Source organism: Protopterus annectens, chromosome 1.part1 (assembly GCF_019279795.1).
Source record: "Protopterus annectens isolate FY-2018-M chromosome 1.part1, PAN1.0, whole genome shotgun sequence".
Classification (NCBI taxonomy): Eukaryota; Metazoa; Chordata; order Ceratodontiformes; family Protopteridae; genus Protopterus; species Protopterus annectens.
The window spans coordinates 1,542,789,006-1,542,800,927 of record NC_056726.1 but is presented as its reverse complement, the minus strand read 5'-3'; the positions used below and the strand labels follow the sequence as shown (position 1 = coordinate 1,542,800,927).

The 11,922-nt window shown below is 38.2% G+C and overlaps 1 long non-coding RNA gene across 1 annotated transcript in view; it reads left to right on the top strand.

Annotated features, from left to right (window-relative positions):
* Nucleotides 1-328: 328 nt before the first annotated feature.
* The window catches only part of LOC122813833, a 116,312-nt gene continuing 104,718 nt past the window's right edge, over nucleotides 329-11,922 (top strand). Inside the window, exon 1 of the long non-coding RNA XR_006366736.1 lies at nucleotides 329-448. This is a non-coding gene — a long non-coding RNA (uncharacterized LOC122813833). The remainder of the gene's footprint in view (nucleotides 449-11,922) is intronic.

Here is an 11,922-nt window from a genome sequence, read left to right as displayed (position 1 = left end):
TCAGCCATTTAGCATTCAACATTTTGAAGGTAAACCGTATATATATATATATATATATATATATATATATATATATATGTGTGTGTGTGTGTGAATAGTTATAAATCAATTGTTAAAATATGATAAATGTGATTTATCGGTACATACCTTAGGTGGTAGATCACTTGCATGGCATATTTATTATGCTGCAGACAGCTGAATCAGATATTACCCAAGAAAAAAAAAATGTTCTCATTACCACTTCACCTGCCGTCAATCTGCATCTCATCCAGAAACAACTGCGACAATCTGTCGCTAAGTGCCTTCCTGCTGCCACAGAAGCATGTGTTCATGCACTCCTAAAAGCAAGGCACAAAGGGGGACACAGCAGTGTGACAAACACATTTCCCTTGACGTAGTTATAATTAGAGGAATGGAATGCATATAGTGCCTGATGATCGACTAAACAGTAAGCTTTCATATTTTTAGCTGATTTTGATACTTCACGTTTGAAAATGTAGTGATCAAGGACATTATGCAACTAAATTAATCATAAACACAATCAGAATAGAAGAATGTTGCTCTAGATGATATAATTTATATATATATATATATATATATATATATTTTTTTTTTTTTTTTTTTTGCTTTAGTTATTAAAATCATGTATCAGTAACAAAATCATCTCAGGTACAAAGCATTTATGTCACAATGCATTATACATAATTACAGAAAAACACATTAAAGTTAAGTACAAGTTTCTCTTCCTGAGTTTTGTCACCCCTTGTACTGGAACATTTGCCTTACAGGAACATTGATTATAGGGTCTATTGTAAGGGACAAAAAATTGTTTTTTTACACCATAAAGGTTACTGATAATGATCGTTCATTGTAAACATTCCATACTCTGCAAAAACATTCCTTGAAAACAGTTCCACATAGGAAATAATTATAATTTCCTTGAATTAAAACACTGAAACTTCAAAAGTTTCTGTATTATGTTCCTTTCATCCTGTGACTCACTTTTTGTGAAACACAGAGTTCCTGGATGTGAGTTGGATTTATCGGTGCATTTGGTGATCTTTGTCATTTGATTTTCTTACGGTACTGAAAACATATTGCCTTTGTATGCAGTTCTGTTTACCTCTTTAGCTACTCTGATGCAGGGAGATGCAAAAGTGACTATAATCATGCCCTTTGCAATACTATGATCAAGGTTCTCATCCATGACATTGCTTTTGCGTTTTGCACTCTATTTTTAACAGGTTGTAATCTTTCTGCTAGCAGGATAATTTATGTGAAATAAGCCTGAAACAAGAAAGACAATAAAATGTTGTCTATTTTTATTGCTGCAGCGGTTTACATCATATCTCACTAGACATTTGCAAGGTAATGATGGTGAAAGAACCCTATTTGCCAGTATTACCCACCTGAACAGAAACATCCTTTTCATAAAAATGGAAGAAAAAACTCCAGTTTTGTATCCTATTGTCATATTACTTATTATTATTTTTTATCTCCGTCCATCCTGTTGCCTTGCCTACCTACTGTAATCAAATCCACTCATGCTAAAATACTGATGCTAGTTTGTTTAGTACATAATAATGGAATAAACCGATGATCAATATGTCAGGGCTGTGTGCTTGAATTAAATGAATAAAAAATATATTTTTAACTTTATTAACCTTATTAGTGGTCTGCAGGATGATGTTGGTGATCAAGAAGCAGAGGAGGAGTGTGAAAGCAGTGGCAAGGATTAAATGGTGGACGTTAAAAAAGGGTGATTGTGAGGTGAAGTTCAGGGAAGAGTTAAGACAGGCACTGGGAGGCAATGAAGAGTTACCAAATAGCTGGGTAACTACAGCAGAGCTTGTAAGGGAGACTGCTAGAAAGGTGCTTGGTGTGACATCTGGACAGAGGAAGGAGGACAAGGAGACATGGTGGTGGAATGAGGAAGTACAGGAGAGTATACAGAGGAAGAGGCTGGCGAAGAAGAAGTGGGATTGTCAAAGAGATGAAGAAAGTAGACATGAGTATAAGGAGATGAAGTGCATGGCAAATAGAGAGGTGGCGAAGGCTAAGGATAAGGCATATAGAGAGTTGTATGAGGGATTGGACACTAAAGAGGGAGAAAAGGACCTGTACCGATTGGCTAGACAGAGGGACAGAGCTGGGAAAGATGTGCAGCAGGTTAGGGTGATAAAGGATAGTGAGGGAAACGTACTCACAAGTGAGGAGAGTGTGTTGAGCAGATGGAAAGAGTACTTTGAAGGGCTGATGAATGAAGAGAATGAGAGAGAGAGAAGGTTGGATGATGTGGGGATAGTGAATCAGGAAGTGAAGCAGATTAGCAAGGAGGAAGTAAGGACAGCTATGAAGAGGATGAAGAATGGAAAGGCTGTTGGCCCAGATGACATACCAGTGGAAGCATGGAGGTGCTTAGGAGAAATGGCAGTGGAATTTTTAACCAGATTGTTTAATGAAATTTTGAAAGTCAGAGGATGCCTGAGGAGTGGAGAAAAAGTGTTTTGGTACCTATTTTTAAGAATAAGGGTGATGTGCAGAGCTGCAGTAACTACAGAGGGATAAAATTGATCAGTCACAGCTTGAAGTTATGGGAAAGAGTAGTGGAAGCTAGGTTAAGAAGGGAGGTGATGATTAGTGATCAGCAGTATGGTTTCATACCAGGAAAGAGCACTACAGATGCAATATTTGCTCTGAGAGTGTTGTTGGAGAAATACAGAGAAGGTCAGAAGGAGTTGCATTGTGTCTTTGTGGATTTAGAGAAAGCATATGACAGGGTGCCTAGAGAGGAGTTGTGGTATTGTATGAGGAAGTCGGGAGTGGCAGAGAAGTATGTAAGAGTGGTACAGGATATGTACAAGGGTAGTGTGACATTGGTGAGGACTGCGGTGGGAGTGACAGATATGTTTAAGGTGGAGGTGGGATTACATCAAGGATCAGCTCTGAGCCCTTTCTTATTTGCAGTGGTGATGGACAGGTTGACAGATGAGATTAGACAGGAGGCCTCGTGGACTATGATGTTTGCAGATGACATTGTGATATGTAGTGAGAGTAGGGACCAGGTTGAGGAGACCCTGGAGAGGTGGAGATATGCTTTAAAGAGGAGAGGAATGAAGGTCAGCAGGGCTAAAACAGAATATATGTGTGTAAATGAGAGGGAGGGTAGAGGAATGGTGAGGATGCAGGGAGTAGAGCTGGTAAAGATGGATAAGTTTAAGTACTTGGGATCAACAATTCAGAGTAATGGTGAGTGTGGAAGAGAGGTGAAGAAGAGAGTACAGGCAGGGTGGAATGGGTGGAGAAGAGTGTCAGGAGTGATTTGTGACAGAAGGGTACCAATAAGAGTGAAAGGGAAGGTCGACAAGATGGTAGTGAGACCAGCTATGTTATATGGGTTGGAGACGGTAGCATTGTCGAAAAGGCAGGAGTCAGAGCTGGATGTGGCAGAGTTAAAGATGTTAAGATTTGCACTGGGTGTGACTAGGATGGACAGGATTAGGAATCAGTATATTAGAGGGTCATCTCAGGTCCGACAGTTTGGAGACAAAGCAAGAGAGGCGAGATTGCGTTGGTTTGGACATGTGCTGAGGAGTGATGCAGAGTATATTGGGAAAAGAATGATAAGGATGGAGCTGCCAGGTAAGAGGAAAAGAGGAAGGCCTAAGATAAGTTTTATGGATGTGGTGATAGAGGACATGCAGGTGGTTGGTGTGACAGAGCAAGATGCAGAGGACAGGAAGAAATGGAAACAGATGATCTGCTGTGGCGACCCCTAACAGGAACAGCCAAAAGAAGATGATGAACCTTATTAGTACATGTTATTTGTTAAAGTTCAGCCACTGTGTTCATTGTTCCCAAACTATGGCAAACAAAAAATAATAGAAATGGAGGAGTGCTAACTTCATAGGAAATAATAGGCTATCAGTTTGCAGAGTATTACAAGCCTAGTCAGTAACCAGAGGTCAGACCTAAATCCTGTACTTTGTATCTATCAGGTTAAGACAGTCACCATTATCTTTTCAACTCTCATTGCTTTTGGTCTAGGCACACTAGCTGATATTCCAGTGTCCTGTGCCAAAGGATATTTAGCAGATATCTTTCTTTTTTTTTTGAGACAGAAAAGTTCATGCATAGCTTTGGCACATTTATAACATAACTGTTTCCTGCCATCTTTATTAATTTTCCCCATACTGCACTTTCAGTTGCATAAATTTGCAATGCTATCCCATGAAGTAGAGAAAAACACCCTTTTCCCTTGCTTCTATTGCTGTACAAAAATGGTCACCATGCAGTTATTGCTCATCTGTTCATTTCTGTCCACAGTCTCGGGGTTACAACCTTCCTTAGACTTAATAATCTGGGCCCAATGTTTCAAAATGCAAGCAAGTTATGAGACTTTACCTTATAAATTTTGGTATTGTCTTCAGACAATTCTACTCTGAAGAGTGTTTTTACTACAGTGACTATGAAGTATATGTCTAGGAATGAAGTTATGATATGGTTATGTCAAACTTCACGGAGATAGAATACAAATCAATATACTGGAAATAATCACAGAAATACAAACAGTGTTGCTGTTATGAGTCAGCACAGCCTGTGGCATATACAGTAATTATTATTTTGTTCTCCAGACTGCATGACAGTCATGTCTTCAGAGTGGCTGACAAGTGCCAGTAGATGCCATTTGATGCAGCCCAGGTTTAGTGCTAATGTAAGCTTTTGGTGAGACTGTTTCTCTGTGGGTACAATTACTGTCTTACAGGTCTGAAGTTCAGCAGTGATGTCTGATCACTTAATGTGTCTAGTTTCATGTTATTTTTGTGTCTAACACCATTGTGTATCACATCCAAAAAAACATATTGATTGTTTCCCTACTTGAAAGTGTCCATAATATAATGCATTAAATGTGGTCTGGTCCTCTGTATCAATACGAGGCTATTCGGAAAAAAAAATCAACAGGAGTTTATTTCATTTTGACATTTTTAAGATTTGTTTTTTTAAATGAGGATACACTGACTTGCCTTGCCATGCTGATTTGTTATATGTCCAAGTTCAAGGGTATGTTTCTCACACCAATAAAATGGTCCGGAGATAACTGTGTTATTAGAAGAAAGTGTTAATATCCAACTTAAACTGAATAAAAGGTAGCAGGAGAAACAGACGCAACTGAGAACTAATTTCAAGTTTAGTATTTGTTCAGCTCTTTAAAACTATAATGTATATTTGAGGAATTTAAGACGTGCTTGCTGTTTGTGCAGACTGGTATAGTATCTGTGTATGTATGCATGCATGCGTGTATGTATGGACGTATGTATGTATGTATGCATGTTCAGTATGTGTCAAATCTGTGGAAAGTATGTGAGATGCAATAGGAAGTTGGAACAAGCATATCTGAATGCCAAATACTGACTGCATTGATGAGCATGTATAAAACTGCTACATGGAAATGAGGAGTATTGGAAACAGAGAACAAGAGCTAGACAGAACCAGACAGGGGCATAGAGAAGTAAGATAGCATAAACTGTACTCTATTGTGAAGTGCAGTAAACTCTCAGTTAACTGGAACTCAAGCAACCAGAAAAGAAATCAAAGAAATATAGTACCATTTTCATGTGTTGCACTTTCTGCCCCCCCAGTGCAGAAACATACCTTATGTTTTTAGAGTTTTAGAGTTTTAAAAGGAAGATATGAATACAGTCCCTCTCTCCCTAACCCAAGAACAAATCAAACCAAACAAATAGTATAGGGTACAGTATTAGTCAGGTCTATTTTTAATAACTCTCAAGAAACCAGAAACGACAGTTATCCTGCATCTATCAATCACCATGGGTACCGGTTACTGTAAAAATGAATTCTGGGAATTAACAGCTTGCCCAACTCAAGAGCTGTCTGACTTTTATTAATGCTTAATTCCCTGTATATATCCTGCTCAATATCAATTAAAAATCTTATTTTCTTCATTTAACACAGCACTCTGTATCTGGATTACTGAACATATATGTTATCCTGATTACTGAACATATATGTTACTTACAACTCTGTATCTGGATTACTGAACATATATGTTATCCTGATTACTGAACATATATGTTACTTACAACTCTGTATCTGGATTACTGAACATATATGTTATCCTGATTAGTGAACATATATGTTACTTACAACTCTGTATCTGGATTACTGAACATATATGTTATCCTGATTACTGAACATATATGTTACTTACAACTCTGTATCTGGATTACTGAACATATATGTTACTTATGACTCTGTATCCTGATGACTGATCATATATGTTACTTACAACTCTGTATCTGGATTACTGAACATATATGTTACTTACGACTCTGTATCTGGATTACTGAACATATATGTTATCCTGATTACTGAACATATATGTTACTTATGACTCTGTATCTGGATTACGGAACATATATGTTACCCTGATTACTGAACATATATGTTACTTACGACTCTGTATATGGATTACTGAACATATATGTTACTTACGACTCTGTATCTGGATTACTGAACATATATGTTACCCTGATTACTGAACATATATGTTACTTACGACTCTGTATCTGGATTACTGAACATATATGTTATCCTGATTACTGAACATATATGTTACTTACGACTCTGTATCTGGATTACTGAACATATATGTTACTTATGACTCTGTATCTGGATTACTCAACATATATGTTACTTACGACTCTGTATCTGGATTACTGAACATATATGTTATCCTGATTACTGAACATATATGTTACTTACGACTCTGTATCTGGATTACTGAACATATATGTTATCCTGATTACTGAACATATATGTTACTTACGACTCTGTATCTGAATTACTGAACATATATGTTACTTATGACTCTGTATCCTGATGACTGATCATATATGTTACTTACAACTCTGTATCTGGATTACTGAACATATATGTTACTTACGACTCTGTATCTGGATTACTGAACATATATGTTACTTACGACTCTGTATCTGGATTACTGAACATACATGTTACTTATGACTCTGTATCTGGATTACTGGACATATATGTTATCCTGACTACTGAACATATATGTTACTTACGACTCTGTATCTGGATTACTGAACATATATGTTACCCTGATTACTGAACATATATGTTACTTATGACTCTGTATCTGGATTACTGAACATATATGTTATCCTGATTACTGAACATATGTCTTTCCTACCACTCTGTATCTGGATTACTGAACATATATGTTATCCTGATTACTGAACATATATTTTACTTACGACTCTGTATCTGGATTACTGAACATATATGTTATCCTGATTACTGAACATATGTTACTTACGACTCTGTATCTGAATTACTGAACATATATGTTTTCCTGATTACTGAACATATATGTTACTTACGACTCTGTATCTGGATTAGTGAACATATATGTTACTTATGACTCTCTATCCGGATTACTCAACATATATGTTACTTATGACTCTTTATCCAGATTACTCAACATATATGTTACTTATGACTCTGTATCCAGATTACTGAACTTATATGTTACTTATGACTCTGTATCCTGATGACTGAACATATATGTTACTTATGACTCTGTATAGGGATTACTGAACATATTTGTTACTTATGAGTCTGTATCCAGATTACTGAACATATATGTTATTTACAACTCTGTATCTGGATTACTGAACATATATGTTGCTTATGACTCTGTATCTAGATTAATGAACATATGTGTTGCTTATGACTATGTATCTGGATTACTGAACATATATGTTGCTTATGATTGTATCTGGATTACTGAACATATATGTTGCTTATGACTATGTATCTGGATTACTGGACATATATGTTGTTTATGGTTGCTGTATAGAATATCAAGTAGCATGCATGAGGGTGGGGGTGGGGAACACGGGTCTATATTATAACATCGAAGTCTTAAAACTTCGAATTTTATAATATTGAACCCTATGTACCGAACGCTGAAAATAGCGAAGCTGCAGAATATCGAATACTTTCCTAGGGAAAGTATTCAGTGGGCTGTTTCTGCAGCTTCGCTATTTCCTCGACTTTGGAGCAAAGGTTACGGACCGGGTTAAGATAAGTGTGCGAACATATCGGTTTAAGGTGAGTGTGTGATAGTTAGGGACCTTAGGGTTAGGGAACGGTTAAGGTAAGTGTGCGATAGGGACCTTAGGGTTAGGGAGCGGGTAAGGTGAGTGTGCAATAGGGACCTTAGGGTTAGGGAGCGGGTAAGGTGAGTGTGTGATAGGGATCTTAGGGTTAGGGAGTGGGTAAGGTGAGTGTGCGATAGAGACTTTAGGGTTAGGGAGCGGGTAAGGTGAGTGTGCGATAGTTAGGGACCTTAGGGTTAGGGAGCGGGTAAGGTGAGTGTGCTGTAGTTACGGACCTTAGGGTTAGGGTTGGGTTAAGGTAAGTGGATAGCTAGTAGTGTATGTATGGTTTAGTGTAGGGTTTTGTGAAGTGTATATGTGTGGATTATTTATTTTGGTGGGCTTGTGTTGTGTGTATGTTTGTCGGAACAGCAAATTTTTTTCCTGGGAAAAAATTCACTATTCTGAGTGTTCGATGTTATAGTCTTTCAATCGAAATGGTTAGATATTATAACATTCGACGTTTTAAGACTTCGATGTTATAATATAGACCCGGGGAACACATGTGAAACTGAAAAGGTAATACAATTTCTCTTTGCAGAATGCTTCCTGAAAGGATGTATACTTGGTACATAATTGTCACTTTCTATGATTAATAACACAAGCACACATATGTAAGTATAAGGCACACTTACAGGCAAATCCATTACTTGACTGGTCTGAATAGCAGACTTTATAATTGCACAGCAGTCCCAATAAATTAGGAACAAACTACATCATGCACTCTTTCCTATAGTTTAAAGTTTAATCAATATTACTGCAGTGACCCAAACATACAATAAAAGTGAAATGCATTTTGATGTACTAACCACATTTCAGACCTGGGCCGGTAATCTGGCCACCCTGTAAATGCTTTATTAGGAAGATCTATAGAAATGTCATTTAACTACCCTGGATGAGTATTCAGGCTAGTACTACAAACAGACATAACGGATGCAGACTGAAAATTTCCCTTTTTAATGTTCCTTACAGGCTACTTGCTTAATCTGTTTTTGAAGTACACTATCTTGACTTTTGCATGCCCTCTTCCTCTTCATATTTTTGTGAAGTCTTTGCTGTGTGTTAACTGTTTAAGTGTACTGTAGGCTGCTACATGAGTTCCTTTCAACTTTTCAATCACAACCTATATTATGAGGTCAAGGCTAAGGATAAAAATAATATATGCTTAACATTTGGATCACATTTTCAGTAGCTTAAGCTATTTTGTCCAGTCCCAGTGACCGGACAGCTTTCAAAGCTTAAAGATGACTCCCACCACCTCTAACTCTCAGGAGCTTGAACAGAGCTCCAAAATAAAGATAGATACAGCACCAAAGCAATGAAACCTTTTTTGCCACTGAAGTGAGCTACTTTGGCAGGCTCTGAAGAACTATCGGATGGCTAATGATCCTTCAAGGCTGTGCAGCTTATTCCCCATTGGGGAAAGCCATCCAGTAAAATTATTCTTCTGAGGAAAACTTTGTTTTTTTGACCATTTGTTTTGACACTGAATGTTTTTGGACTGTCACTGCATTCTAATTTTTCTAATTTTTGACAAAACTTTCCTACAGGTTGTATAATGTTTGAGTGTTTGGGGTAATATATTATGCCTGTGGAGGACTGTCAGTGGTTTACTTAGCTGAGTGCCACGTCTTCTCTACTTTACCTTTTACTGACTTGTCCAGACTCCACTATCCTCCTTTGAAGTGCCATTCTCAGCTAACCTGTGGAGCAGCTATCAGTCTCTATAGTTTTACCTTCTCCTGTCCATCATGAAGAGAAAGTAGTTAGGTAGTCTCTAAGTGCCACATTGGCTCCTGTCATGCCTCAGCCTCTGGTGGGAAAGTCTGCTGTGGCCACTTTTGGTTCCTCTGACAACTCCAGTTTCTCTGGCATTGCACCTACGGCCACTGAGGACTGGAGAATAGCCGCACCCTCTGCAGCTGTTGTGATGCCCTCAGCAGGAAGGTGAGAACCACTCAACAGTCTTAGGGTAAGGGGTCACTGAAGGTTCTTCACTCAGCTGAAATATGGATCCTGAGGCTGGAATGAATGTCTGCTATGAGTTGACTATTTTCCAGGACGTTTCTCAAGAAAAGTGAAAACAGTGAGAAAATCTTGCCTTTGACTGTTTTTATTTGAATTGAAGGGGAAGAGTTGCATGGATTTTCTACAGAGCTCATTACTACCTTTTCCTTCTCCACTACTACTTTATTATTTTTATTTATTGCTATTTGTTAACCAGGTAAATGAACTGGTCTGAGGACCCTTTTCAGCCATGACCCTGGCACAGACAAAGGTACAACATACATGTAGACAAGAAAAGAAAAAAGGATTTCCTTTCTTTCTGACTTGGACTGTCAGTTAGAAGACATTGCAGGGTGATGGTGGAACTTCAGGAATTTCTTCTCAATTTGAACATCCTGATTTTAAGGAAAGTATGGCTTCAGATTTCCCCCGTAAAGAGTTATCTTTTTCTGACACTTTACGTATGATAAAACAGGTTTTCCAGTGGGAGAAGAATGAAATTCCAACTGCACAGAAAATGAACTGTGATTTGTTACATGTGGACATGCCTAAATCTACAGCTGTTTCTTCTATTTTACCTGCTTTAGAGAATATTTTTTTCTCACCATTGCTAGTTTGTCTGACAGTCATCCTGCCAGCCCACAGGAAGTCTGATTGGTTATGTAGGGTATCTCAGACTCATATGTATTTCCTTTAAAGCCCTAAAGCTGAACCAGTAGTACCATCTGTATCTCCTAAGCAGATTACCACTGCTAACCTAATTTCTTCTGACAAAGATGGGAAAGCGTTTGACAAGTTGGGGAAAAAAGTATATAGGTTCATAGGTAGGTACTAGGCTATCGGCCCTGGGGCCTATACAAGCTCAGCCAAAAAAGTATCCTGACTTTTGCCACCCAAGAAAGTTATTTTCCTGTGCCACTGTCGAGCAGAGCCACAGCGGTGATCCCCGGGGTGAATTTCTTATTTCTCATCCAATCATCAAGATTTTTCTTGAAGAGTGCTAATGAGGAGCTTTGTTTGATATAGATAGGTAGTTTATTCTTCTGCTATTGTAACCATCAGGATTTTAAATGGTCAAGCTCTTAATGTAAACAATTTTTCAATGCCTCTTTGACATCTGCTTGTCATGTTACTAAGCATGCTTCAAAATGTGCTTGTGAAAATGCTGACTCTTTCTCCAGAGTTGCAGCTTCTAAGTCAGTAATAGGAAGAGTGGCTTGGGTGTGAACTCAGAACCTTCCTGTAAATGGTAAAACTGAATTGTTATCTTCTTTCTTAGACAAGGAAACTGTCTGGCTGCTCTGCAGCTGACGTGCTCAAGAAGTTTGATGAAACTGAAAAGTTGATTCAAGAGGTGTCTCAGGTTTTCAGCCCTCCTTTCTTAAAGCAAATTCTTATTAACCTTCTTAAGTCCCTTTTTCGATAAGCAATTGAAGCAGCAATGAGCCATCAAACAGGACTTTAAAACGCAGTGGCAAGGGACTGCAAAAGAAAGAAAACACCCCTAAAGTCCAATGACAGTCCCTCCAGCCAGAATGACAAGTTGCCTGTTCAGACTGTCTCCTCCCTCCCCACTAGGACAACCTTTCCATCTCTGTGAGGCTTCATCTTCCTGTGTGGTATCAGACTGTAGGAGTTAAAGGGGTTTAAATGTAATTCAGCTAGTGTACACTTGACAAGGTGAGTCCCTTCCTCCTTCCTTGGACATTCC